The 25,429-nt window shown below is 43.3% G+C and overlaps 1 protein-coding gene across 1 annotated transcript in view; it reads right to left on the bottom strand.

Annotated features, from left to right (window-relative positions):
• Positions 1 to 25,429, bottom strand: part of PRKCE (protein kinase C epsilon) — a 542,724-nt gene that overhangs the window by 152,117 nt on the left and 365,178 nt on the right. The window lies entirely within an intron of this gene.

A 25,429-nucleotide genomic window follows, 5' to 3' on the forward strand; every position in this document is an offset into this window, starting at 1 on the left:
ATGAGCCACCACACAGCTGGCCTAGTTATTCTTTCTTTTCTAGAATGGTCAGGTGAGTGCCTGCTCTCCCTCTGACCCCACTTCATCCCACTTTCCCCTTAACTCCCTCTGCCTCCAGCCATGAGCAGAGCATCACTGCTCCTTAGAAGTCCCAGACACACTCCTACCACAGGACCTTTGCATGGGCCACTCGCTCTGCCAGGAACACTCCTCCCCCAGGCATGTGAGTGGCTGACTCCTCCACTTCTTTCATGTTCTGCTTAAATGTTACTGCAATTCATCAGAGACCACCCTAGATTAAAACAAACACACACCTTTTCCCTAGCACGTCCACCTTCCCCTGCTTTGTGGTCTCATTTGTCATCACCACCTGACATCAGGGATTTTTTAATCCGTTATTGCCTTTCTGCCACTACTTGAAGCTCTATGAGGACAGGTTTCCAGCTCTTTTGTTCTCTGCTGGATCTCAAGGACTTAGGACTGTGCCTTGCATGTAGCAGATACAAGATAAACAGATGTTAAATTAATGCACACACCAGAGGCCTGCCCATAGCTCGTGACACCACACTTCAGGGTTTCTTTGATACCTTTAGAGAAACATCGGAATTTTTGAAGCTGGCCTGAAAGGCCAGAGCCTTCTCTGTAGCCCAAAGGATCTGAACTCCTTTCTCATAGAGAAAACAAGTTCCAGGTCTCCTGTGTGAGCAAGAAGCACAAAAGGTCAGGGCTTTGTTTAACTAGACCATACCCCCAGGGCAGGTTCCTTTGCGCACACCCTAACTTGAAACAGGACACTTTGTCCTTCCTAGTCCCTGCCTGCTCCATCCCCACCTCATAACTCCCCTCTGTAGTCCAGGGGATGCCCTCGCAGACTTGGGGAAGAAGTGTGTGAAATGAAAAACCATTAGAGGTCTCAGCTCAAGGAGAGAATAATAACGGCGTTCATAAATATCTGTTGAGCATTTATCATATATTTGGTATATGCCATATATGTGCATGTGTATATGGTAGATGGTAAGGTAAACATAAATTACTATATATGGTGTATATGGCATATTATATATAGTGAGTGTATATACATACACATAGCCTAACACCATGGAGGCAAATGAGTTATAACAGATATGCTGCTTTCAAGAACGAACTCTTTGGGTCTAATCCAGATTTGTAGCCCCTTCCCAGAACCAAGATGTACAGAGACCACACACAGTAGGGCTATCACTCTAACGTGTAGGCAGAGCATGCCAACAAACAAGCAGTCTCAGAAGGGTTTGCAAAGGTGCAAACCTCAGAACATACCACCAGTAATGAATCTGGCTACTGTTTGGCCTCTGATATGTGCATGGCACTATGCTAGAAATAATATCTCTAATCGCCCCAACAAGCCTCTGAAGGAGGTCAGAGCAGTTCATTTGCCAGAGGACTCCCTGTGGTTGGGCAGCAGAGCCCAGACAGGAACCCTGCCCTGGGTTCTGTCCAGCACACTAGGCTGCCTCTCCTAAGCTCACGGCCTCAGCGTGCTCCCAAGGCTACAGGAGGGGAAGCTGACAGAGACTGAGTTACTGTGGTGCCCTCAGATGTGGGAGGGAGGGCCTTCGGAAGGAAGCAGCAATTCTGCTGTTGCTTGAGGTTTGAAGGATTGGTGGCGAGAGATCTGTATGCAATGTTTTCAGAATTAGGAGTTGGAATGGAAGATACTCTGACCAAGGAAGAATACAATACCAAATATGCAAACACAAGCACACAGTCCCCTCTTTAAGAAAGTAGGGGGAAGAGCCTTAATCACCACCATCATTCATTAAATGCTTGCTATGGGCCTGGTGCTGTTGGGTAAGTGCTTTACCCAATTTATTTCATTTAATCGTCCTACAACCCTATGGGGTAGGTGACAGCCCCTATCTAAGGATAACAAGGAAGTGAGTGCTTGGAAAATCTGTAACTGCTTTACAAGTAACATTGAGGTATAAGTATTGAGGTTCTGGACTCTCACAGAGCACAGTCTTGGCTCCTGGGATGCCCCAAGACATCCTTTATTTCAGAGCCAAATTTCTAAAAGCCTAGAGTGCTGTCACCTCCAGCATGCCTTAGGGCTATATCCTTACCCACTGTCAGTGGGTTGGGGCCATCTGCCTAGACTTGGTGCCTGTTTCAGGTACATTAGAAAGCCTATGGCTTTCTCTAAACTGAAACACAGGCCTTCAGGCTGGTGAAGTCCCAAGCTCGAGGCTGTCCTCACACTGGTGCCCCCTCAAGTTGTTCCTCTCATCAGAAATGCTCTTTCCCCTCTGAGTCATCAGTGCAAATCCTACAGTCCTCCAGGCTCAGGTGAAATGCCACCTTCCATGCCCAGTCGCCCTGACTCTCCATTCTTCTAGGAACTCCTCCAGCAGCCTGGCATCTGATTCTCTCGAATTCTGCACTGCTTACCTCATTTCATACACATATTTTTGAGGATAAGGCTCATAGCTTACAGATCTTTTCTAAATCCAATCAGATTTAGGACAGTGCCTAGGGCAGTCATTTGCTGACTGATTCTAAAGCCAACTGTCTCCAACAGTAGGTGTCTATGCCACTATCAGGCAGTATTTCTCAAAGTGTGGCCAATAACCCCCTTGCATTTAAAAATGCAGATCCCCAAGCCCTATCGAATCTGTATCTCAAGGGGTAGGACCTACAATTTGCCAATTAACCAGCTCCCTGGGAGAGCCAAAGCACACTCATGTTTAAGAACCCCGGCATGAGCAACAATGCAATAGTCAACTGAGACAGCAAGATCCATGTCCAAGGGCCATCAGAAGACAGGGTGTGGGGTTCTGCTATGAATGCCAAGGAAACCTCCCGCTGTGGTGGGACTTGCCACCACCACGCCCAGTGAGGAAGATGATGAGCAATGACTACTGGACCTCTCTCACCATATGATGTGTTGACGTGCTGTCATCACCATCAGTGAAAATGATATGACTAAGTCCATAAGTAATGTTTGGTTCACCTTTTCTCCTCTCTAATCCTCCCAGAAATGACTGATCTTTGTAAATACTACATGTTGATTTCTTGTCATTGCATCACAAGTGGAGGCCATCCAACTCATGCTTCTACATTTTTCATCTGATTATAGGTGAGAACGGGCTTCTCTTCCAACTGGATGGCTCCAGTTCTATACATGAAACCCTGACCTTTAGAAGCACCATTGATGGCTACTTCAACTTATACCTCCCTGTTTCCAGTCCATGATGAATTTTTGGGAAAGAGCTCTTTTCTCACAGTTGAAGACACTGAGAGCCCGCAGATGTAGAAATCTCAGTTGGGAAACATGAAATCTTTTGCTATCCCAAAAGCACACACCTTGGAAGAAAAACTTTACCCATGACTAACTAAAGTCATTCTTAAGAGAAAATTGTAGAAAGGATTAACGTGCTTCATCCCTTTCTCTCAGCTTCCCGATTAGGACCTTCTAGAGTTACATAAATCACTTCTTGCTCTAGCCAGTTTGACTCCAAGCATCAACACACCATTGTTGCCAGGGCATTTTTTCAGCCTAGCCAATAAAAACTCCCAAGTCATCCTGGAACTTTTGGAGATGACCAAGATGCAACAAAAAAACACGGTAGCCTTTAACAAACTGTACAATTGGGGACAACCAGGGGGAAGGTTTCAGAAGGCTGGGGGTGAAGAGGTGGCCTGACCAAAATTAAGGGCAAGTTCTGCCAGCAAACCCGTGCCCATTTTAAGAGAGGGAAGGTGGTTTTCCCAGGCGGAAGCTGGGTGCCAGGGCTCATTCCATAGACAAATGCTGTCCTCTCTCCCCTCCTCAAAATGAACATTGCCAGGAACAGGAAGGGCACAGGCGTGGTTCTGGAAAGATCTCAGTTCCAGTCCCAGCTCATCGTTTGTGCCTGTTTCCTCATCTGTCAAAGAAAGATATCCCAGGACCCTGCCTATCGCAAAAGCACCGTGAAGATAAAGTAAAATCATGGACAAAGGACTTTATAAAGCAGTTTAAAAGTTGTATGTGTGCTACATGCCAGGCACTGTGCTAAAGGCCATACATGTTTTCACTCAATTCTTGCGGCAGTCGTCTAAGGGAAATTTTATTTCCACTTTGCAAAGGAGAACACCAAGATTCATTGGCATAGTTAATCTTTGCTGGAAGTTTAAAAAACCAAATAAGTTTCTGAAAAATAAATGTTCAAAATGAGATACCCTCCTGCTAAGGGGCTGTGAGATGAGTTTGTGTGGGTGTGAAGAGGTTAAAAAAAAAGTTTGGATTCTCTCCCACGCAAATTGCAACCAGTTAGTAGGGGCTGTGAGGAGCATGTGGGATATTCAGGATTCTCTAGCCATGGGCTGAGAGGAGGATCATGATGGACTAGCAACTTGACAGTAGCTGCTAAATCAGCGAATTTTAGTTCCAGAAATGACTCCTGATGGGTGTAATCACACTGGCTTTCACTACCATCACTGCCACAGGATGCACGAGCATTTTACTCTGGGTAAGTGGGTTCTTTGTACACACACATACACACACACGCACAGGAGCAGAATGTAAAGGGGTAGAAGAGTGTGTGTCTGCCTTTAGGTGCTTACAGTGATTTTGGGAGATAAGACTTTTGTGCATACAAATCTAAATAGCTAGTCATGGTGTGTATGCTGGCTGCCACGAAAGAAGGAAAACTAATAAATGCTACAGGGGTTTGGATGAACTGAAGGGTTCGTGGAAGAGGCAGCATGTGAGATGAGCAGTGGGAGGTCAGGACATCAGGGGGCAGGGCTGGGGCATCCCAGGCAGAGGGAACAGGCAAGAATTCACATGCCAATGTTTCCAGAAAGCGGGCAGTGAGATCGAAGCCAGCAGGCTGAGAGCCAGCAAAGGAACAAGGATATATTGACATTTTATTTTGCTGGCCATGAGTGGTGCTCAAAGTATCAAAACAGGGTCACAAAAGTGGGCAAGTTCTTTTGGTTTATTTGTAAAAATCCTTTCCCAAGTGATTTATTTCAAATAAAAATCTAATTGGCTATCCCACTCTAATCCATTGCTTCAGTTACTATCCAAAGTAGTATTTAAGGGAAATCCATTTAAATATTCATCCCTACCCATATAGAGCATGGTACGTCATTCACAAGACAGTTGTTTAAATACAGAATGCCCTGCAGGTAACAAATGATGTCTACAGGACTGTGCAAGACACTCCAGAGAAGCTCCCACCAATCATAAAAGGAAACACATAACGAAACTGTCTTCACGGAGAAGAAATACTCTGTGGATGACAAAGCCTGCAAGGATGTTAAGAGTTTGTGGTGCAGGAATACAGGGACTACCCCACATCACACAGGGCTAGGAGAAACAAATGGTGGGTTAGGAGGTAGAAAAGGACGAAGTCGTTTAAGTGAATAATTCCTTTTCGTTGGGACCTAATTACAAATTGCTACAGGAAAGTGTTAGCAGCAATCCTCGGAGACATTAATTTCAGAGACCCTGCAGGTAGCAGCTTTAGATCTTACCCATCCCCAAATCACACCTGAAAGATGCAATAGCTCTTCAGAAGTAACAGCAAGAGGGAGAAGGGACAGGACTTCAGAATCCCCAGGGTGGGGGGCATGGTGGAACAGCCACATGATTGTGATAATTTTGTCTTCTGTCATTTCAGTCTCTCCCTCTCTCTAACCCCGACTATCAAGTTGGTATTTGGGACCGCCCCACTGCTTGAGGTATTCTGGGAGGACAGGAAAGACTTAAATCTAGCTAGGGAAGCAGGAAAGCACTCCAGAGTGCCCCATGTAGGTTTAAAGGACATAGGCATTAGAGAGGAGGTTCATGTCTGTTGTATGAATGAGAAAATAAGTTTGTTTTTCAACAAGTCTGCTGTCTTTCTGAGTATATCTATATCTGGAAAGTTCTCCAGTGCTGTCTTCTCCATGTTCAAGGTAGATGCCTAGAATATTGTCCATGTTCTTAGACTATGGAGACAGCAGTGAGGATGCCGCCCTCCCAGGATGTGGGGACCTCAGGGAGTGATCAGCTCAGTCACTCAGCAGTTTTGCAAGTGAGGCTTTTCATTACTCCCTCATGGGAAATAACTTAACTTTCTAATGGGTTTACAGACTCTTCTAGCCATGTTTTGCCGGTGGGTTTTCCTCCTTGCGTCACAGAGAAGGTATTTAGAAGAAAGGACAGTGTGGGAAACATGTACTCAGATACACAGCTTGGGAAGGGGATCATTATTCATGGAGTCTCCTGGTACAAGGACCCCAGCAAATGCCCTCTAAACATCATTTCCTCCTCCAGTTACATTTCAAAAAAAGCTGCAGGAGCTTGATATTTTCTTAGTTTCCTTTTCCTGACTCCCTCTGTACAGGATGATGTAGTTGTTTACTTTAAGGCTCAGAAGTCAGCCAGCATTGTATGAAAAGCTTTCCCACAAAAAAAACTCATACGACAACAAACCCCTTTCCCTGATGTTTAAGCAATTAGCGATACATGAACAGGCTTGCTTGCGCTCTTGGTCTAGGACCTGCTCCTTCTTCCTGTTCCAGGAGCCACTCACCCTGGGGTTGAGGGATACAGGGAGGCCTTTTCATTTCACAAGGGGTGGTGTTAGTGGGGGCAATGAACAAACAGGATCTTCATTGGCCCCACCTCCAAGCCACTTTTGTGGCTCCCCCTGCTGTTTACCGCTGTGTGACATGAAATCCCAACCTCAATGTGCTTATCCATAAAATGGGGGAGTAAAAAAATTGTCAGAGGTCTGGAAAAGATGAAACCACACTGTAAAGTTAACATATTATCTGAGACAATACTGTGGAATGATGAACACTAGGACAATGGAACAGAAACTGCCCTGGTTCAAATCCCAATTCTACCACTTCTTAGCTATGTGATGTTGGAGAAGTCATTATACCTTTAAAAAATGACAGGTATATAGTAAGCGCTATAAGAACATTAGCTAAGTTCACAGTAACAAAGACGTGGAATCAACCTAAATGCCCATCAATGATAGACTGGATAAAGAAAATGTGGTACATATACACCATGGAATACTATGCAGCCATAAAAAAGAACAAGATCATGTCCTTTGCAGGGACATGGATGGAGCTGGAGGCCATTATCCTTAGCAACCTAACACAGGAACAGAAAACCAAATACCACATGTTCTCACTTGTAAGTGGGAGCTAAATGATGAGCACACATGGACACATAGAGGGGAACAACACGCACTGGGGCCTATTGGAGCGGGGAGGATGGAGAGGATCAGCAAAAATAACTAATGAGTACCAAGCTTAATACCTGGGTGATGAAATAATCTGTACAACAAATCCCCATGACACAAGCTTACCTATGGAACAAACCTGCACATATACCCCGAACTTAAAAGTTCTTAAAAAGAACATCAGCTATTATCATTCTTGGCTTATAATAACACTCTATAAATGTTCGCTACATTTATGTATGTGACGGCAGCAAGGAACGCTGTTATTTTCAACCAGAGGTGGCAGTTGGGGAGGGCAGCACAGCGAGGGCCATGTCCCCCACAGAATATGCCAGAATCTAGAAAGAACACATACATCTACAGTTTAAAAGGTTTAATTTATAACATCACTTTATAGGTGAAGATGGAAAGACAACTATAGTTTTCATAATACAAACTGCCAAATGAAATGTTTGACATCTTAGTTATAAAACATGGTTTAAAAATACGTTGCAAGACACCAAAGTTGTGGCAGTGAGGAAAGTTTACTCCCTTACTCAGAGCTGCTTGCTGAAAGAGTGAGGCTGGGCTAGGTTACTCTTTAAGAATCCCAACCTTCGGCCAGACACGGTGGCTCATGCCTGGAATCCCAGCACTTTGGGAGGCCAAGGTGGGTGGATCACTTGAGGTCAAGAGTTTGAGACCAGCCTGGTCAACATGGCGAAACCCCAGTCTCTACTAAAAATATAAAAATTAGCCCGGTGCAGTGGCAGGAGCCTGTAATCCCAGCTACTTGGGAGGCTGAGGCAGGAGAATCACTTGAACCCAGGAAGCGGAGGTTGCAGTGAGCCAAGATCGTGTCACTGCGCTCCAGCCTGGGTGACAGAGCGAGACTCTGTCTCAAAAAAAAAAAAAAAAAAAAAAAGAATCTCAACCTTCAAGAGAGAGGCCCCAGGGTAGGTGGAGGGTAGGCCAGCAGTTCTGTGGATAACCCCTTGGTCTTCAGCCCCATCGTGGCCTTGGTCTTGTAAAGAGGATGGGGACTACACTTCATTCTTCCAGCTAAATAGGCCATGTCACCAGTCACCACACATCCTGTCCTAGAGACAGACTACACTGCCAAAACAACAGGAAAATTGAAACTTTAGTGGCAAAAGACTGATATAAAGAGATAGTGCGCAAGCTCGGTTTTTATTAAAGTTAGAATTTTTGGAGGGCATGTCATCATTTAAAATGCTAGTGTCTATGATAGTTTGGATGCTTTCATGTTCTTGTTCCCCTTCCCTGCTTTATTGTAAAATATACCTACAAATGAGTACGTAAAATATGCATATGCATTTTAAAGATCAAATGAGACCCACTTTTAGCTGTGACCCACCTTGACAGACAGAACATGGTTGCTGGCCTTTGAAGCCCCTTTAACCCTCTTTAATTGCAACCCTTCTTCCTATCCTCATTCAGTCCCCATTTGGACTTCCCTGGTAATCATCATTATCTTGTTTGTTTTTAATTTTCCTTCTTTCTTCTTTGTTTTTTTTTTTTTTTTTTTTTTTTTTTTTTTTTTTTGAGATAGGGTCTCAGTCTGATGCCCAGGATGAAGTACAAGAGGTATGATCATGGCTCACTGCAGCCTCAACCTCCTGGTCTCAAGCAACCCTCCTACCTCAGCCTCCCGAATAGCTCGGACTGCAGGCATGTGCCACCATCCCTGGCCCATTTTTTAATTTATTTTTGAGACAGGGTCTTGCTCTGTTGCTCAGGCTGGAGTGCAGTGGCATGATTATGGCTCACTGCAGCCCTGACTTCCTGGGCTCAAGCGATCCTCCCATCTTAGCCTCTAGAGTAGCTAGGACAACAGGCACACATCACCATGGCAGGCTAATTTTTAAAAATTTTTTGTAGAGACTATGTTCCCAGGGCTCAAGCAATCCTCCTGCCTCAGCCTCTCAATGCATTGGGACTACAGACATGAACCACCACTCCCGGCCCCTTGTTTTTCTTTACAGTTTCATCATCCATGTGTTTCCTCCTAAATAATATATTGTTTAGTCTCGCCTGTTTGGGGGTTTTATATAAATGGAAACATGCTACATGTGTATTTCTTGGACTTGCTTCTTTCATTCGATAGTCAGCTGTGTATCTTTTAATATTACCAGCTCTTACGTCTCAGATCTCTGTTTTTAAGGGGTCTCATTTTCTCTCTTAAAAATCCCCTTCAAAAACATCCCTCAAACATCCCAAAAACATCCCAAAAATGTCATGACACAGCAAATCGACCAATTCATTCTGTTCTCTTGGATACAAGCTGTCAGCCACATTTAGGTAAGCTGTGGCCAGTTCCTCACCTTTTCAACCCAAACATTTCCTCACATCACAGTGACACCTTTGGTAGAGTTAAAGATGAAAGAAATGCATTCAAACCTTCCACATGATACCATCTTCCAAAAAGGTAACATTTCCACCACTACATTCTTAATGTTTCTGCGTAGTCTTCTATGCTTCTTTCTGATTTTGTCTAACTGCCCATACTCCCGATTCTTGTCTTCCCCTATCCATGAAGTCTAAATGTCCCATTCTAGAGAATTGAGATTTTAGCTCTTACATCTTTAGCTTAATCTTTGAACCATCCACATAGCTTTTGTACCCTCTAACTTTGTATACTCTCCCCATAAATGCCTATGTGCTTAGACTCCCATAATCCTGCAGAGTGTTAGTACCATTTCCCACCAAGGAGAAAGGGACATTTGAATATCTGCATTTCATGCTAAACAGTGTCTTCAAGATCTGAAAATTAACAATTAACTCAAAGAGCTAAACAGAATTCATCCTTCCTGGGATATGGATGCACAAGAGTCACATCTATTGATCATTTTCAGCTTTTGGAAGGCCCCAGTTTGCTTCTGCCTGTGGCATCTACCAGGTACTGACTTCCAGTGTTTGTCTAGTACCCAGGACACAGGCTCACTCTGGTTCCCATAGCGATGGGTCAGTTTGTCCCCCCAGAGATTAATGTGGTTTAAAGCAGCAGAGATCAACACTGGCCAGGAAGCTAAATGGATCCGAACTACATAAACATCCAGGTCTGCCTTGGACAGGGCTTGTTCCTTTTCACACAACAACAACCCTACAAAGCCAATTTCCTTGAATCAGATGGGACCTCGCTACTGTGCTCCTGTGGGGTAGGTGGAACCCAGGGTTCTTATTCCTGTGACAAAGTCCCTTATGAGACAGCGAGAGAGTGACAGAGGGAGAGAGTGAGAACGAGTAAGAGAGAGGGAGCACATGTGTATGTGACCCGGAAGGGGCACTTCAATGCTTGTGCCTCAGTTTCCTCCAATTTGTAGTAGTATACCTACTAGTCAGCCCACTCGTCTCTTCCTCTGATTTTCATTCTCTGGTTCACCTATTAGCCTAACCTCCCTAGGTAGACCAGCAGTTATTTGAACAAGGATTGTGTATTTTTCTGTCCCTGGAATACCTGATATTAAGTTGAAGACATACCATACAAGGTATTAAAAAAAAAAAACAACTACTGGTTGTCTAGTGTATACCAGAGCAGAACACTTCGTCCCTGGCTGGAGGTGTGTGTTTCAGATGTCTTACCTTCCCTGGTACTGCTCCTGCACAACTGTTTTTTTTTTTAACATTTTGGGGTTCAGTTACTCTGTCTAGCACCACTATACCTCAGCCACCCCACTTGGAAATCCACTCTTTCTTGCCAACCCAGGGAGTTCTCTTGTGAATTCTTTTGTAAACATTTTACAATAGGAGTTAGCTTTTGTAAGGTCAACAATCGCACCTACATTTGTTTTTTTACAATCAGATTTTGGAGCTTTCTTTCAGTGGAGCCTACTTACACTTTGTGAAGTGTGTTTAATCTCTGAGTTATGTACGTCAAAAGATACTTTCTAGATCTTTAAGAAGCTCTCCAAGGGAATAAAACTGGGCAAATTGGACGGTAGAAGTATTGTACCATTCATGGCAACGTGTTTCATTTGGTTGTGTTGGTATGTTTTTAGTGTTAACATTGGTGAATCTAGACAGTTTTCATAAACTGGGGCTTGATAAAGCTGGTTGAATTTAAGCTCTTACCTGGAAAAGAAAAAAAATACCAAAAACACATGGGGAGAGGTTGGATAAACGGTGAAAGAAACACTGAGAACAAAAGTCATTTTCCCCACTCACTCTCATCCTTGGACACTTTACTGGACCTTCCACCCTCCTTTAGAGGACCAGGGAAAGTCACAAACTTCCCAGGCCCAAATCTGCTAGCGCCAGCAGGCTCAGCTCCAAGAGCCAGAGCCATGTAATAAGCTTAGCTTCCTAGCAACCTGCACACAAGTGTTCCCAATAAAATGGATTACATACTGCTGATGAATCCCAAGTGAATATCATACTGACCCAACAAAGGAGTTAATTTGTACCTCCTGCCACACTAAGGAGGCAGACTGAGAGAATTCTTTTTGCCCGTGATCCTTCCTGGCATTCTCCCTGGAACGTCACGGTAAAAACAAAATGCTCCAATGAGGTCAAAAGTGGAGGCTTCAACTTCCTATTGCTTCTGCAAAAAAAAAAAAAAATGTCCTCATAACAGGAAGCAGAGGGTCTGTTTTTCCATCAATTGCTTTCCCAATGCAACTCAGATTGCCTAGAATACCACCCCTAAAGAATTACTCGAGGATGCCCTGGGCAACTCACGTAAGGAGTCCAGTCACCCCACTATAAATCAACCAATTGCCATTTTATTTACACCTTGGGCTCTTGGGAGCTTGGTTTATCAATCCTCAGGAGCCTAATCTCCCCTGGGCATTCAGACAAAATGAGGTTTCTATAATAGAAGCTAGCTAACCAGGTTTGAATTCAGGCTGCTGCTTCCAGCTGTATGACCCCTCTTTGGAAGAACAGTCCTAACTCATAGGGTTCATGTGACGATTAAATTAATACGTGTAAAATGCTCAAAGTTGAACCTGGCATGTAATGAACACTATGAAAGTTCCTGCCATTTTTGTTATTGAGCCAAGGATGACCCTGAAATTGAAGGTGGTGACTGGCCCACCAGATGGCCCCTCTCTCCTTTCAGTCTACACCAGCAACCTCCAAAGACAAACCACGGGCAGTGGGGGGCGCAGTTCTGTCCAAGTTATTCCTCATTGGAACCGGGAACCTCCTCTTCCCACATTTGGGAGCCAGCCCCAATTTGTGACCTCCTCCTCAGTGACAGGAAGGAGACAAAGGGCCCAGTAGGAATTCACTGGAATCTTGTCGCTAGCCCTAGTTCAAGCTATGGGTCAAGCAGTCAGAAGGAAGGGCTATCGAACTCCTGAGGACACACAGCCAAAGATGTGATCCTCACATTAACCAGCTATAGTTCTAAACTCAAAAACAGGTTATATTATTAAGAAACAAAAATGCTACCACAAAGCATTCATCTTCTAGCTGGCATAAACTTCTGGGAAAAGGGGTGGCTCTCAGTCATTTCTTGCTTGATGCCCTCCTGAACAGGCACTTGTGAGATGACTAAACAGGTTACAGGGTTGGCCCATCGCTGTTGTTACAGGCAATGTGGGCCCAGATTAGGGGATAGGTAAGACATATTTTCTCTTTATGAAACAAGTGTGCCAGGGGTCAAATCTACCAACAATGGTAGACTCAGGTAGTCTCAATTCTGTTTCACGAACAGTTGGTCAACTAGCCAGAACAGACCATCACTCTAGGCAAAGAGAAGCATGACAAAGCTCTCAGGTCAGCTTGGGATCTATCCATATAGATGATATTGAAACTGTTAACTGGATAAGACAGAAGCTAGAATTTATTGAACCTGCTGTGTGCTAGAAACTATGCTGTACTTTAAAGAGACAACTATAAAACCTCCTGGTAAATTTTCTGATGTAGGAGCATTAGTCATTGAAAGTGTTTGAGTTTGGAACCCTGATGTAAAATGACAGCCTTGTGAACATAGAGGCTTTGATCAAGGTAGAAGCATTTGCTGAACTGAGCTTTGAAAAGTTCGGGTTATATAGTTAAAGCCCATTGCTTCAATGGAGTTGTCTCAGTAGACTAGGTAGAACCTCCCTACGAAAGGCCCCATGTAACTTTCCCTGTAGAAAACACCACTAGACCACTAAACAGAAGGACTGCTCACTGGTTTTATCATTGTCCTTATCTCACTCATGCATTAGCAACAGGTAAACCTGTAGTGATACCATGCGTATTTCCCAACAAACTACATTGTCACAGGTCTTCAGAATCAGATTCTGGAGGGATCGCATAGATCATGTAGTCGGAACTCCCCTCTCTGTGTCCTCCCCACATCTTTTATTATGAATGAGAAAAGTCAGTGCCCAGATCACTGTCTCAGAGCAAGCATCAGTGGCAGAAGTCACAGCTAGACCTGCAGTTTCTTGACTTGTGGTACCTTCTTTACTGCATCCTGTGTTCTCCACACATCAACAGGGTATACATGAACACAAACAGCTGAATAGATTGCACCTACCACCCAGAAAAATCTTCAAGACCAGAACATTGGGAATCATCTGGGTTGTCTGAAGTATTTGAGACCACTAGGACAAAAAGTTCGGGTTATATAGGGAAGACCCATTGCTTCAATGGAGTCATCTCAGTAGACTAAGTAGAAGCTCCCTATGAAAGGCCCCAGGTGACTTTCCCTGTAGGAAACATCATCAGACCACTATCAAAATTCAACACGAATCTAAACATGGACACACACACGGACACACACACACACACACACACACACACACACGAAAAAAAGGCAAATCCTGAAATCCAATAGATGGTGGGCGTTGGGGAGATGTGAGAGAATCTGACATCAGCCACGAGGAAACTGGTTTTGTTTGGTGACCGGGTTAGATAACTTAGACCTCTAGTTTTAGATTTCAAGATGAAACTTTTTACTTAAATTGGATCATGATGTGCCAGTTGAACTGTGACCAAATGACACCTTAGAAATGTGTAGATCACCTGCTGCAATTAGCAGCAACTTAAGTTCTTGTTTCTAATCAGTCAGGGGCTACACAACCGACAATTTCTAAGTGCTAAATGGAGGGCTATGCTTTCTTCACAAGCAGAAGGCCTTTGCAGATGCAGAGGGGAAAGCAAATGGCCATGTCAGTGCTTCCTGCAGAAGTTCTTCCCCACTGCCTCTGGACTCCTGGGCTATTAAAATAGCCTGCTCACAAGTATCTCTGCTTTTCATTTTTCCCTTTAATGCAGTCTATGCAGAGCTGTCAGACTGTGCTTTTAAGACATCGTTTCCCATAATATCTTCAAGGAATCCCCCTTTACTTCCAGAATAAGTGCAAACTCCTTGCCTAGCATAGGAAGAACTCTGCAACTTAGCCAGAACCTCCTCACGAGGTTGTCTTCCTCACAGCTTCCCAGCGTGAGCCTGCGACACCAGCAGGACTCATCATTGCACTCCCTAAATCAGGGGTCTGTTCCTGCAAATGCCTCCTGCCCCCAAACTCACTGTGCCCTGCTCCACAACGCCCCAGCATCCACCCTGTTCCACACTGGCCCTTCTCACCCTCAGGAGGCAAAGGTGGGGACTGTTGGTCTGAATCCCAGCTTTATCACTTAACTCCGTGTGATCCTGACCAAATGGTTAAGCCTCCCTAAGTCGGTTTCCTTACCTGCCCAAAGAACTGGCAAAAATGAGAGTGCTTTATTTTCCTTCAGAAACTGTTGACCTGATCTTTTTTTGTAAATTGTTTTTTAATACCTACATGCCATGGGACTTGGGTAAGATTTACGAAATCAGCTTTTAAACAACTTGGATAGGCTTGCCACATAATAGGTGCTCAAGAAATAAGTCTCTCCTTCCTCTTTATCACATATATGCGGACTTATTCTAAGTTACTGTTTGTTGTGCCTTGTCACATCTCTCCTTCCCAGTCCCTGTTATCTCCCAACAGTGCCTCAAAAGATTCAACACGAATCTAAACATGGACACACACACGGACACACACACACACACACACACACACGAAAAAAAGGCAAATCCTGAAATCCAATAGATGGTGGGCGTTGGGGAGATGTGAGAGAATCTGACGTCAGCCACGAGGAAACTGGTTTTGTTTGGTGACCGGGTTAGATAACTTAGACCTCTAGTTTTAGATTTCAAGATGAAACTTTTTACTTAAATTGGATCATGATGTGCCAGTTGAACTGTGACCAAACGACACCTTAGAAATGTGTAGATCACCTGCTGCAATTAGCAGCAACTTAAGTTCTTGTTTCTAATCAGTCAGGGGCTACGCAACCGACAGTTTCTAAGTGCTAAATGGAGGGCTATGCTTTCTTCACAAGCATAGCCCTCCATTCCACAAATTCTCCTGATCAATGAAGCAGTGTCACATCGCAGTCACATTCTATCACAGGCCTCTACACCTGTCAGCAATGAGTCAAAGGTTTAAACACACACTTTTACATATCAGCAGGCACTTCTGTGAGTGATCTAAACAATGAAATATATTACTCAGACAGAATACCAGACTCTTGAATCCGCTTCCAAAATTCCATTTCTGCCCAAATCTCAGGAATGTGTCCATTTTAATAATGAAAGGACATTTGTAATGGAGACCTTCAGGAAATGACACCTGTATACATTAGATTATAATATGGGTAGGTAAAAAAAAAAAAACAAATCAAGACTCACTCCAGCTCCCAGTCGAAGTTGTAGTGGTTTTAAACTGTTTCAAAGTGAAATCGTTTCTTCAAACGTTATCTTCCTTGGAATGCTAACATGTGAAACAGTCGGCATGGAGCTGTGCGGCCGGGTGGAATAGGTGGCGCATGTAGGTCCTCCCCTAACAGCGCATACAGGGTGTGTGTGCCCAGCTGCCACCCACCACACACTGAAGCAACAGAGGCACCTCCACAAAATGTAATTTGAAAACCAACAGCTTGGCCGGGCACAGTGGCTCACACTTGTAATCCTAGCATTTTGGAAGGCCGAGGCGGGCGGATCACTTTGAGGTCAGGAGTTTGAGACCAGCCTGGCTAACATGGTGAAACCCCGTTTCTACTAAAAACACAAAAATTGGCTGGGCCTGGTGGTGCGTGCCTGTAATCCCAGCTGTTCAGGAAGCTGCGACAGGAGAATCGGTTGAGCCTGGGAGGCAGAGGTTGCAGTGGGCCGAGATTGCACCATTGCACTCCAGCCTGGTGACAGAGCAAGACTCCGTCTCAAAAAAAAAAAAAGTAAAGAAAACCAACAGCTTTAGAAGAATAAGTAAATAGTTTGTGAGAATGGGTAAATATATTCCTTAGTGGTAAAAAAAAAAAAAAAAAAAAAAAAAGCCTACTAGCCGAACAGTATGCAGTAAGTCCTCACAATGTCATTGATAAGTTCTTGGAAACTGCGACTTCAATGAAAAGACATGTAAGGAAACCAGTTTTACCATAGGTTAATTGGTATAAAGACGAGTTAAGTTCCTAAGGCATATTTCTGGCTACAAAAACATCAAACTTCTAAGAAAAACTATTTAGAACACTTTGAATAGTAAAACTGAAATAACACTTCTAATATTAAACACCGAAGTAAATGTGAGCTATATATACGTTTAAGAAAGATGAAGAAAAATGAATAAGAGCATCATTTACCTACTAGCTGCAGTTCAGGGTTATGGGTGGGTGGAACCTCTCCTGGTAGCTGAGGGTGCCATCTGGGAACCACCCTGGACAGGACCCCATCCCATGGCAGGGCACACTCACACACACCTGCACTCAGATGGGGGGCATTTGGACACACCAATTCTCCCGATGTGCATAGCTTTGGGATTTGGGAAGAAACCGAAGTCCCTGAAGAAAACTCATACAGGCATGGGGAGAAAGTACAAACTCCACATAGTCAGTGGCCCTAGCCAGGAATTGATATTTTTCTCATTAACGTTATAAACAAATGACATTGAACAAAATCAGGTTACTCAAAGACCTGCTGTATACACACATATTTAACGTTAAAGATGTTTAAGTCTTAGTTTGTATTTTATCAATGCCAAATAGATTATTTACAAGTTGTACTCAAGTTGATGTTACAGAAAGAGAGAAATATAAGTAGAAGGAGGCAGTTCTGCTGCAGAGAAGGCAGCGCCATCACTGGCCAGCTCTGGGCAGAACATGCGGTCCACTCACTGCTAACACCAGCTGACAGGAAGCCAGGCACTTACCAGCCACCTGCAACCTCCAATGTGGAATGTCTACAAGAGGCCTCAGATACTGCAGAATCCTAGAAATCCCTTGGCTGAAGAATATTTAGTGACAAGGAAAATAGCTATACTATATTACTAAGTGAAACCATTTATATAGAGTATGATACTGATGTTATAAATATACATGTATGAACAGACACGTACTTTTCTAAAACTGGAATTATACACATCAAAATGTTAGTAGTAGTCATGTGAATTGTTCTTATTGTCTTCTTTGTCCTCTTGCGACTTTTCCACATTTTCTACAATTAATAAATAATCTTTGTGATTAAAAAACAATTTACAAAAAAAGATCAGGTCAACAGTTTCTGAAGGAAAATACAGCACTGAGTTCTGGGCACTGGATAGAGGCCAGAAGGGCTTTTTTAAATATATTTTTTTTGAGATGGAGTTTCACTCTGTGGCCCAGGCTGGAGGGCAGTGGCGGGATCTTGGCTCACTGTAACCTCTGTAGAGGCCAGGAGTTTCATGCTCCCATGAGGCTTCAAGTTCATGAGGCCGGGACTCCTACCTACCTTTCCCCAATGCCTGTGTTCCTCAGCAGGCAGCATGACGCCCCGTGATGCCCCATGGCACGGCACACAGCAGGTGCTCCAGTAAGCAATGGCTAAACAGACAGTGTGAAGGTCTCATCCTACTCCAGCCCATTTTGGATCCTTCCTGTGCCCACGCCCCCTTTTTCCTCCTTTCTCTCTTATACTTTCAGAAAACATTTCCAGAAACAGGCTCTGATCGACCCTGCTCCTCTTGCCAGCTTAAGGGACATTAATATTTTTTAATCCCAGTGTCATTGAGTTCATGTAAAATAGATCTGACACCCCTTCAGACCCCTTTTCATGTGTGTGACAGGAATTGGGGAAGAGGGGATTTGGAGGTGAAGATATTTGAAGTGGAGAATTTGGACAGGAGGACAGAGATGGACACAGAAATACACAGTGAGCAACAAAGGCTGTTGGAAAACCTTGATTCCAATCTGGGTTGTGCTGCAAAGAAATTATAAGACTTGACTGGGCCTTGGTTTTCTTATCTGTAAAAATGAGTGACCACAAATCACTAGGGAAATGCAGATGAAAACTATAACGAGATACTACCTTACACCCATCAGAATGGCTACTATCAAATAAAGAAAGTAACAAGTGTTGGGCAAAGTAATAGAGAAATCAGATCAGAACCCTGGTGCACTGTTGATGGGAATGTAAAGTAGTTCAGTCATTATGGAAAATAGTATAGAGGTTCCTCAAAAAATTAAAAAGAGAATTACCATATAATCCAGGAATCCCACTTCTAGGTATATAGCTAAAAGAACTGAAAGTAAGACCTCAAAAGAAATATTCAGACAACCATGTTCACAGCAGCATTATTCATAGTAGCCAAAACGTGGAAGTCAAAATGTCCATCCACAGATGATAAGTGAAATGTGGTATTATACATACAATGGAATAGTATTTGGCCTTTAAAAGGAAGGAAATTATGACATATGTTACATCATGGATGAACCTTGAGGACATTCTGCTAAATGAAATATACCAGTCACAGAAACACATTACTGTATGATTCCACTTATAAGAGGTACTTAGAGTAGTCAAGACTACGGAGACTGACAGAGTGGTTGTTGCCAAGCGCTGTGGGGAGAGGGAATAGGAAGGTACTGTTTAATGGGTATTGAGTTTCAGGGTTGTAAGGTGAAAAGAGGCATGCAGATAGACAGTGGTGATGGATGGACAACATTATGAATGTATTTAATACCACTGAACTGTACACTTAAAAATGGTTAAGATGGCACATTTTATATTATGTGTACTTTACCACAATAACAAATTCTGAAAAAAAAAAGGGGGAGTGAATAACCATAGAGTATGGTAGATTAACTCACAGAGACATCATGAAGCAGATATAAAATGGCTGATCTAAGTCAGGGCATTTTTTTTTTTTTTTTTTTTTTTTTTTTGAGACAGAGTCTAGCTCTATTGCTCAGGCTGGAGTGCAGTGGCGTGATCTCTGCTCACCGCAACCTCTGCCTCCCGGGTTCAAGCGATTCTCCTGCCTCACCTTCCCGAGTAGCTGGGATTACAGGTGCCTGCCACCATGTCTGGGTAATTTTTGTATTTTTAGTAAAGATGCGGTATCATCATATTGGTCAGGCTGGTCTCGAATTCCTGACCTCAAGTGATCCACCCACCTCAGCCTCCCAAAGTGCTGGGGTTACAGGCATCAGCCACTGCGCCTTGCCAGTCAGGGCATTTTTAAAAGCAAAGGTGCTATTCAAAGGTAAGGTTTCCTTGTATGCAAAGAGGTTACATGAAGCTGCAGCAGTTAGATTAAGAGCCAACACGTCCTTCTCTGCCCCTGGGACACACGAGCATTAACAAACTTCACAACTTTTCCTCTATCACACCGAATGAATCCTGGTATGCTTCAAGACCTGGGTGAAGTTGTCTTGCTCCATGAAGCCTTGCTTGATTGTGGAAACCAGTGGCGGTCTTTCTTTGACTGGCCAGAGAACTGCCAGCCCATCTACATAGACACATGCCACCACACACATACACCCCTGCATTCCTTCACAAGAGAGTAGAGCTTACCCCTCAACTAGTTTGACCAAAGGCCCTGCCATAAAAGTCTTGTCACACCTTGCAGTGATTTGCACACCGTAAGTCCTCACTAAAGATGTGTTAATTGGCTGATCAGAATAAATGGCATTGCTGTCCAGCCCACTATCAGGCAAAGATGGTCTTCAGAAGAAAAGAGATGGAGCTCCCTAGAGTCTGATTCTATTAATAACTGATGCTACCAACACCAAGCCTGTAAACCTCTACCACGGATCTCATTTCGCTAAACTCCATTGCAAATTACTGAGGCTATCTCTGCTTGAAATCTGTTATTGGCGAGCATATTGATTCCCAGGTGGCTGCCTGACCCACAAACCAACTGATTGTGTTGAGCATCTCGATCTCTTCTCGAAAAGCACTCACCAAACCTGCTCACACACTCTCCAACTCCTTCAGAGTCGTAGTGGTGTTGCCTCAGGCAGACAGTGTGGTCTAGCAGGAAAGAGACCCATCCTCAATGGCTCTGTCAGCTCATTTAGATTTAATCTGACATAGCCATCTCTTTAGAAGGAAATCTACCAATGGCCTAATTTTTACTGTTTTTTTTTTTTTTTTTTTTTTTTTTTTTTTTTTTTTTGGTTTAGTGTTTCTGTTGTTTAGAGTTGAGTTCTTTGAAATGACACTTTTGCTCCTAAGTTGTTAATGCTCCTTTTCTCACTTCTCCCCGTGCTCACATAGATGATTCAAACGCAAATCACACAGATGATCTGAAGAAAGTCTCCTGCTGCTTTTCCAGGATTTTTCCATGCTGCATTTTCCCTAGGGCAGTGAGGGAGATTGGCCGAGGGAGATTCTCTAGTTCACCCTTTGTTTCCTCCGCAGCAAAGCCCTCCAGAATTTGGCTTCCCAGGCCTGGCAGGAAATGCCAAAGGGTGGGGGATGGGTAGAATTGTGTAAAGATGAAATTTTTAAAGAGGAAAAATCATGAAATTATTCAAGACAGGTTTTGTGGGATCCTGTTGGAGAGAACAGTTTCAACAATGGGGGTCATAAATACAAATGCACAGACTCTAAAACTCTGGGAATTTCATTTCCTGTAACTTCAAAAAAAAAAAAAAAAAAAAGCAAAAACAAAACTACCTCTCTGTGATTCTCCTATCCCTTGTAGTCAATGCCTGAATGGGAACCTGGGAACTGCGAGAGGCAATTCCAAAAGTCACTTCCCGGCCTAAACCCTGACCAAGTCCCTAAGTTTTAGAGCTTAGCAGTCCAATAAGGAGGGCTGACAGCATTACCTCCCCTTCTCTACCAACCGGCATCTGATCTTGTAGATGCAGGAATCTGTCTCCTTATTTTCCAAATACCCTCCCCTTCTCCTCTTCCTTCTTTGCTCTGATTCAGTCATTATCATTTCCTTGGAAGAAGTAGGAGATATAATTAGTTGGGAGTTCAAGAATTGGAAAAATAATACAAATGAGGTTTGGAAATAATTTCTAGGTTTCAGCAGCCATGTCTTTGCCCCTACCCTCTTGCAAATGCTACCCATGCTTCCAGGTCCAGGGTAGGTTCTACCTCCATCAGGAAACCTTCCTGACTGACTCCTTGTATGTCTCTCTCTCCACTAGACAGTAATTGGCATGAGTTCAGAGTTGGTATTTTTTAGCTTTGTAGCCCTAAAATCTAACACAGTGTCTAGCACATAGATGCTTAACAATAAATACTTAACAATAAAGACTTGTTTTTTGTTTTTTTTTTTTGAGACGGAGTCTCACTCTGTCGCAGGGGCTGGAGTGCAGTGGCCGGATCTCAGCTCACTGCAAGCTCCGCCTCCCGGGTTCCCGCCATTCTCCTGCCTCAGCCTCCCGGGTAGCTGGGACTACAGGCGCCCGCCACCTCGCCCGGCTAGTTTTTTGTATTTTTTAGTAGAGACGGGGTTTCACAGTGTTAGCCAGGATGGTCTCGATCTCCTGACCTCGTGATCCGCCCGTCTCGGCCTCCCAAAGTGCTGGGATTACAGGCTTGAGCCACCGCGCCCGGCCAAGACTTGTAATTGAAACAATTATAAGCCATAATTTTTTTAAAGCAAGAAACAACTGTGGGTGTATAAGAAATTTTTTTTCTCATACGCAAGAAAATATTAAACACTACTGACAATGTCACCCACTTAAAAGTTATCTGGAATTTTTAAATATAAAAATTTCAGTCTTTCGTTCACATCAACAGATGCAGTTCTTTGTGGCTATGCCAATTTTGGTAAGCACCCTACCTTTATAAAATAATAATTATGTCCAGGGTTTTTTAGTTGTAAGAGGGAGGACCTGGGATGAATGTGGCTACTTGATCTTAACTGGATTTGGAAGTCCTTTATTCCTCTTTCTGTACCTTATGTTTTGACAGTGAATTAAATCAAGTTTTGTAGAATTACCTACATGGTTCAGGTTACTCTTGCATCCCAAAGACACACTGGTTTGAATTTGACTGAAATTAAAACCATTGGCTTAATTTGTTGTTCTGTCTGCTTTTTCTTACTAGCCCTGGAGAGCTGGAGCCATTTTATTTGCTTTCACCTTTCTAGATCCCAAGGAGAGGGATGGGGCACATGAGCCAAGGGTAGGCAGGTTCAGTACAGAAAAGCCCAAATCCCTCTTCAGCAGTAAGTTGGCCCTTCAGTGGGCTGCACTGACCAGACCTGAACCTGACTACATCATCATGACTGATGCCAATGGGTTTGCATGACCATTGCCATTGGTCGCCATATTAGATATGGTGACACCACTTTACACACTTCTAAGTCTTTCCAGGCAACTCGTATATAGTGTGCAGCCTGAAGCTATGTGTAATCTGTCAGAAGAAGTTCTCAAAGTAATGTTTCCAAAAGGACCATTTTTTCCGATACATTGAAAAATAAAGGCTCACCTAAAAATAATTAAACTCGCCTTAACATTATTGCTGTTCTGTGTATCATAATTAAACAAGTATGAAAGAAATCTTAATAGGATTGCAATCGGGTCTTTGTGTTCCTGAATGGTATATTAGAGTCTTAGTGGAAACCAGGTTTAAGGTGGCTCAGAGGAACTGTCCTTTGTTTTCAGGAAAAGTGAAACTCTGGCAAGACTGAATTCTATGGCTACCAAACCCAGCTGCTATTCCCAAATCCTGTCCAAATCCTCTCTACCTTTCAAAGCCTGGCTTGATCGCACTTCTTCCACTAGATCCTAGGGAAGACCCCCTCCTCTGAGCCTTCTTGGTTTGAATACTCCCATCTAGAACATAACTATTAATGCTGTTTGCTACTCCCTCTTAGCTTGTGGAAGCTAGTGTAACCTCCCAGTCTATTATCACTGAATGCTTCCAGTTGAGAACTGTCTTCCTTTGTGTTAATAACCCCCAGCATCTACCTCAGTATCAGGTCTCTTTAAAATCATGACAAACTATTGGTTTGTCATAGGGAAAGTCACATTTTAAAAAAGTTAAGTTGAAAGTTTATAAGCTGATTCTTCATCAGGTTCCTTTCATAAGTAAGTTAAGATCCTTCCATGAGGTTAAAATATGATTCACTTTAGAAAAATTCAGTGAATATGTATCTGTTACATAAAGCAAAGTATTCTATGAAATTGAGGTGGCATGAGAGAGTTGGTGCAAAGCTGCTCCTGTGACTGTGGCTGCCTGACAGTGGCCCCAGAAAAGATAGTAAATATCTCAACTACAGCGGAAGCTCCTTCTCTGCCCATCCTCACCCTATAGCCATCCATGACAACATCCATGTTAGTTTGATCATTGTTCTGCCATAAAAGAAATCCCTGGTGTCATTTAACACCATTTTGTGCTCCAAAAGCTGCCATATGATGAGGAATCCTTAGCCTTGATATTCTACAATGCACAAAGGAGAACACTGCTGACACTGAAGACATCCATTCCCACTCCCTCACTCATTCACCAAGCTGACCTTCAACTGTGGCTTCCCATGATACACCAGGTAGAGGGGCTCCATAGAGCCCTCACAACTAAACTGGACCCCTCCTAGAATGTCGGGCCTCTTGACAATGTGTGTAAAGAAAATGTGCCAGAGTGGCTCCCTGCCTAGAAAGCCACTTCAGACAGTGAGAGAAAGGGCTACCTGCTGGGGACAGGGGAAGTGGGAGGGTTCCTCTGACAGAAGGGACCCTGTGCTGGGTCCGGCACAAGAAAGCAGCAATGTGAATCAGAGCAAGGCCCCACTACCTTGGGAGTCCCAGAGACTAGGTGAGATGCCAGGTCTGACTCTGCCAAGATGGAATGCCTATGAGGAAAATAGTTTTACTTCTCTGAAACCCAATTTTCTCACTGGTACCAAAAGGAAAGAAAAGAAAAAAAAAAAAAAAAAAAAAAAAAAAAAAAAAAAAAAAGGAAAGGAAAAGAGAGAGAGATAAAGAAAGATAAGGTGACTTTGAAAAAATCTTCCAAGTCTTTAATTCTGTCAGTGGGTACCTGTCAAGTGTGAGGCCCTGTGATAGGCACCATGGAAAATACAAAATATGACACATTTCTCATGAATCTAAAATTATGCTCTAGTGGAAAAAAGAAGAAAAGTTAACTCTATCACTGAGTCTCTATTATATAGGATTCTGTACACACACAAACCCATAAATATTAGGCATTACACAACACACATCAAAAATGAGAATAGCTAGTCATTCTTATACTTGTTCAGAAAAAGGGATAGATTCTTATTAAACAGGGATCTCAGGTGAAAGTTTCGTAGACAAAGAAATATGTGTCCTTCTTAAGATAAGCAGAATGATTTCCAGATTTTCAGATGATATTTCTTACTCTCCTGAGAGATCAGAAGGATAGGAAAAATTCCACTGGATCAGGGTTCCTCAGTATGGAATGGGCATTGTGTGTGTGTGTGTGTGTGCATGTGTATGTGTGTGTAAGACAGCGATGGGGACCCTGGAATCAAATAAGTTGGGAAAAGTAGATTAAACAAAGGTAATTTTGTTTTCATTGCAGGTCTCCTCAAGGATGCTAATAAACAAACCTGTGTTGAGACTAAGAGAAGTTATGTCTGCAGTGACCCCCACTATGGGTCACAGAGTCCTTTGTTCTCACAGCTGCTCAAGTGATTGGGGTTCTGAGAAATCCTCTTTGGGAAACAGTGTACCAAAGATAATGTAAACTCCATGAGGTCAGAGACTAGTGTAGTTCACCACTGTACCTCCAGCACCTGGCATGGCATCAGATACACGGGAAGGATTTAATGAAATATAATTTTTAAAAAGTTTGCCAAATGACTCAATGAATAACTGTTGAATTTTAAGTGGAAAAACTGGCATTCACAATGACATGGAGATGAGAATGCACCCAGAAGCAGGGCATCACCTCCTCATGATGTCACCCTCAGGGTCTGGGCTCCACATAAGCCATGGCTAGGAGTTTCAGGTGATGCCTGTCTTTGCCTTCTCAAAAAGCAAACTACTACAAA

Source organism: Rhinopithecus roxellana, chromosome 17 (genome assembly GCF_007565055.1).
Source record: "Rhinopithecus roxellana isolate Shanxi Qingling chromosome 17, ASM756505v1, whole genome shotgun sequence".
NCBI classification, from domain to species: Eukaryota; Metazoa; Chordata; class Mammalia; order Primates; family Cercopithecidae; genus Rhinopithecus; species Rhinopithecus roxellana.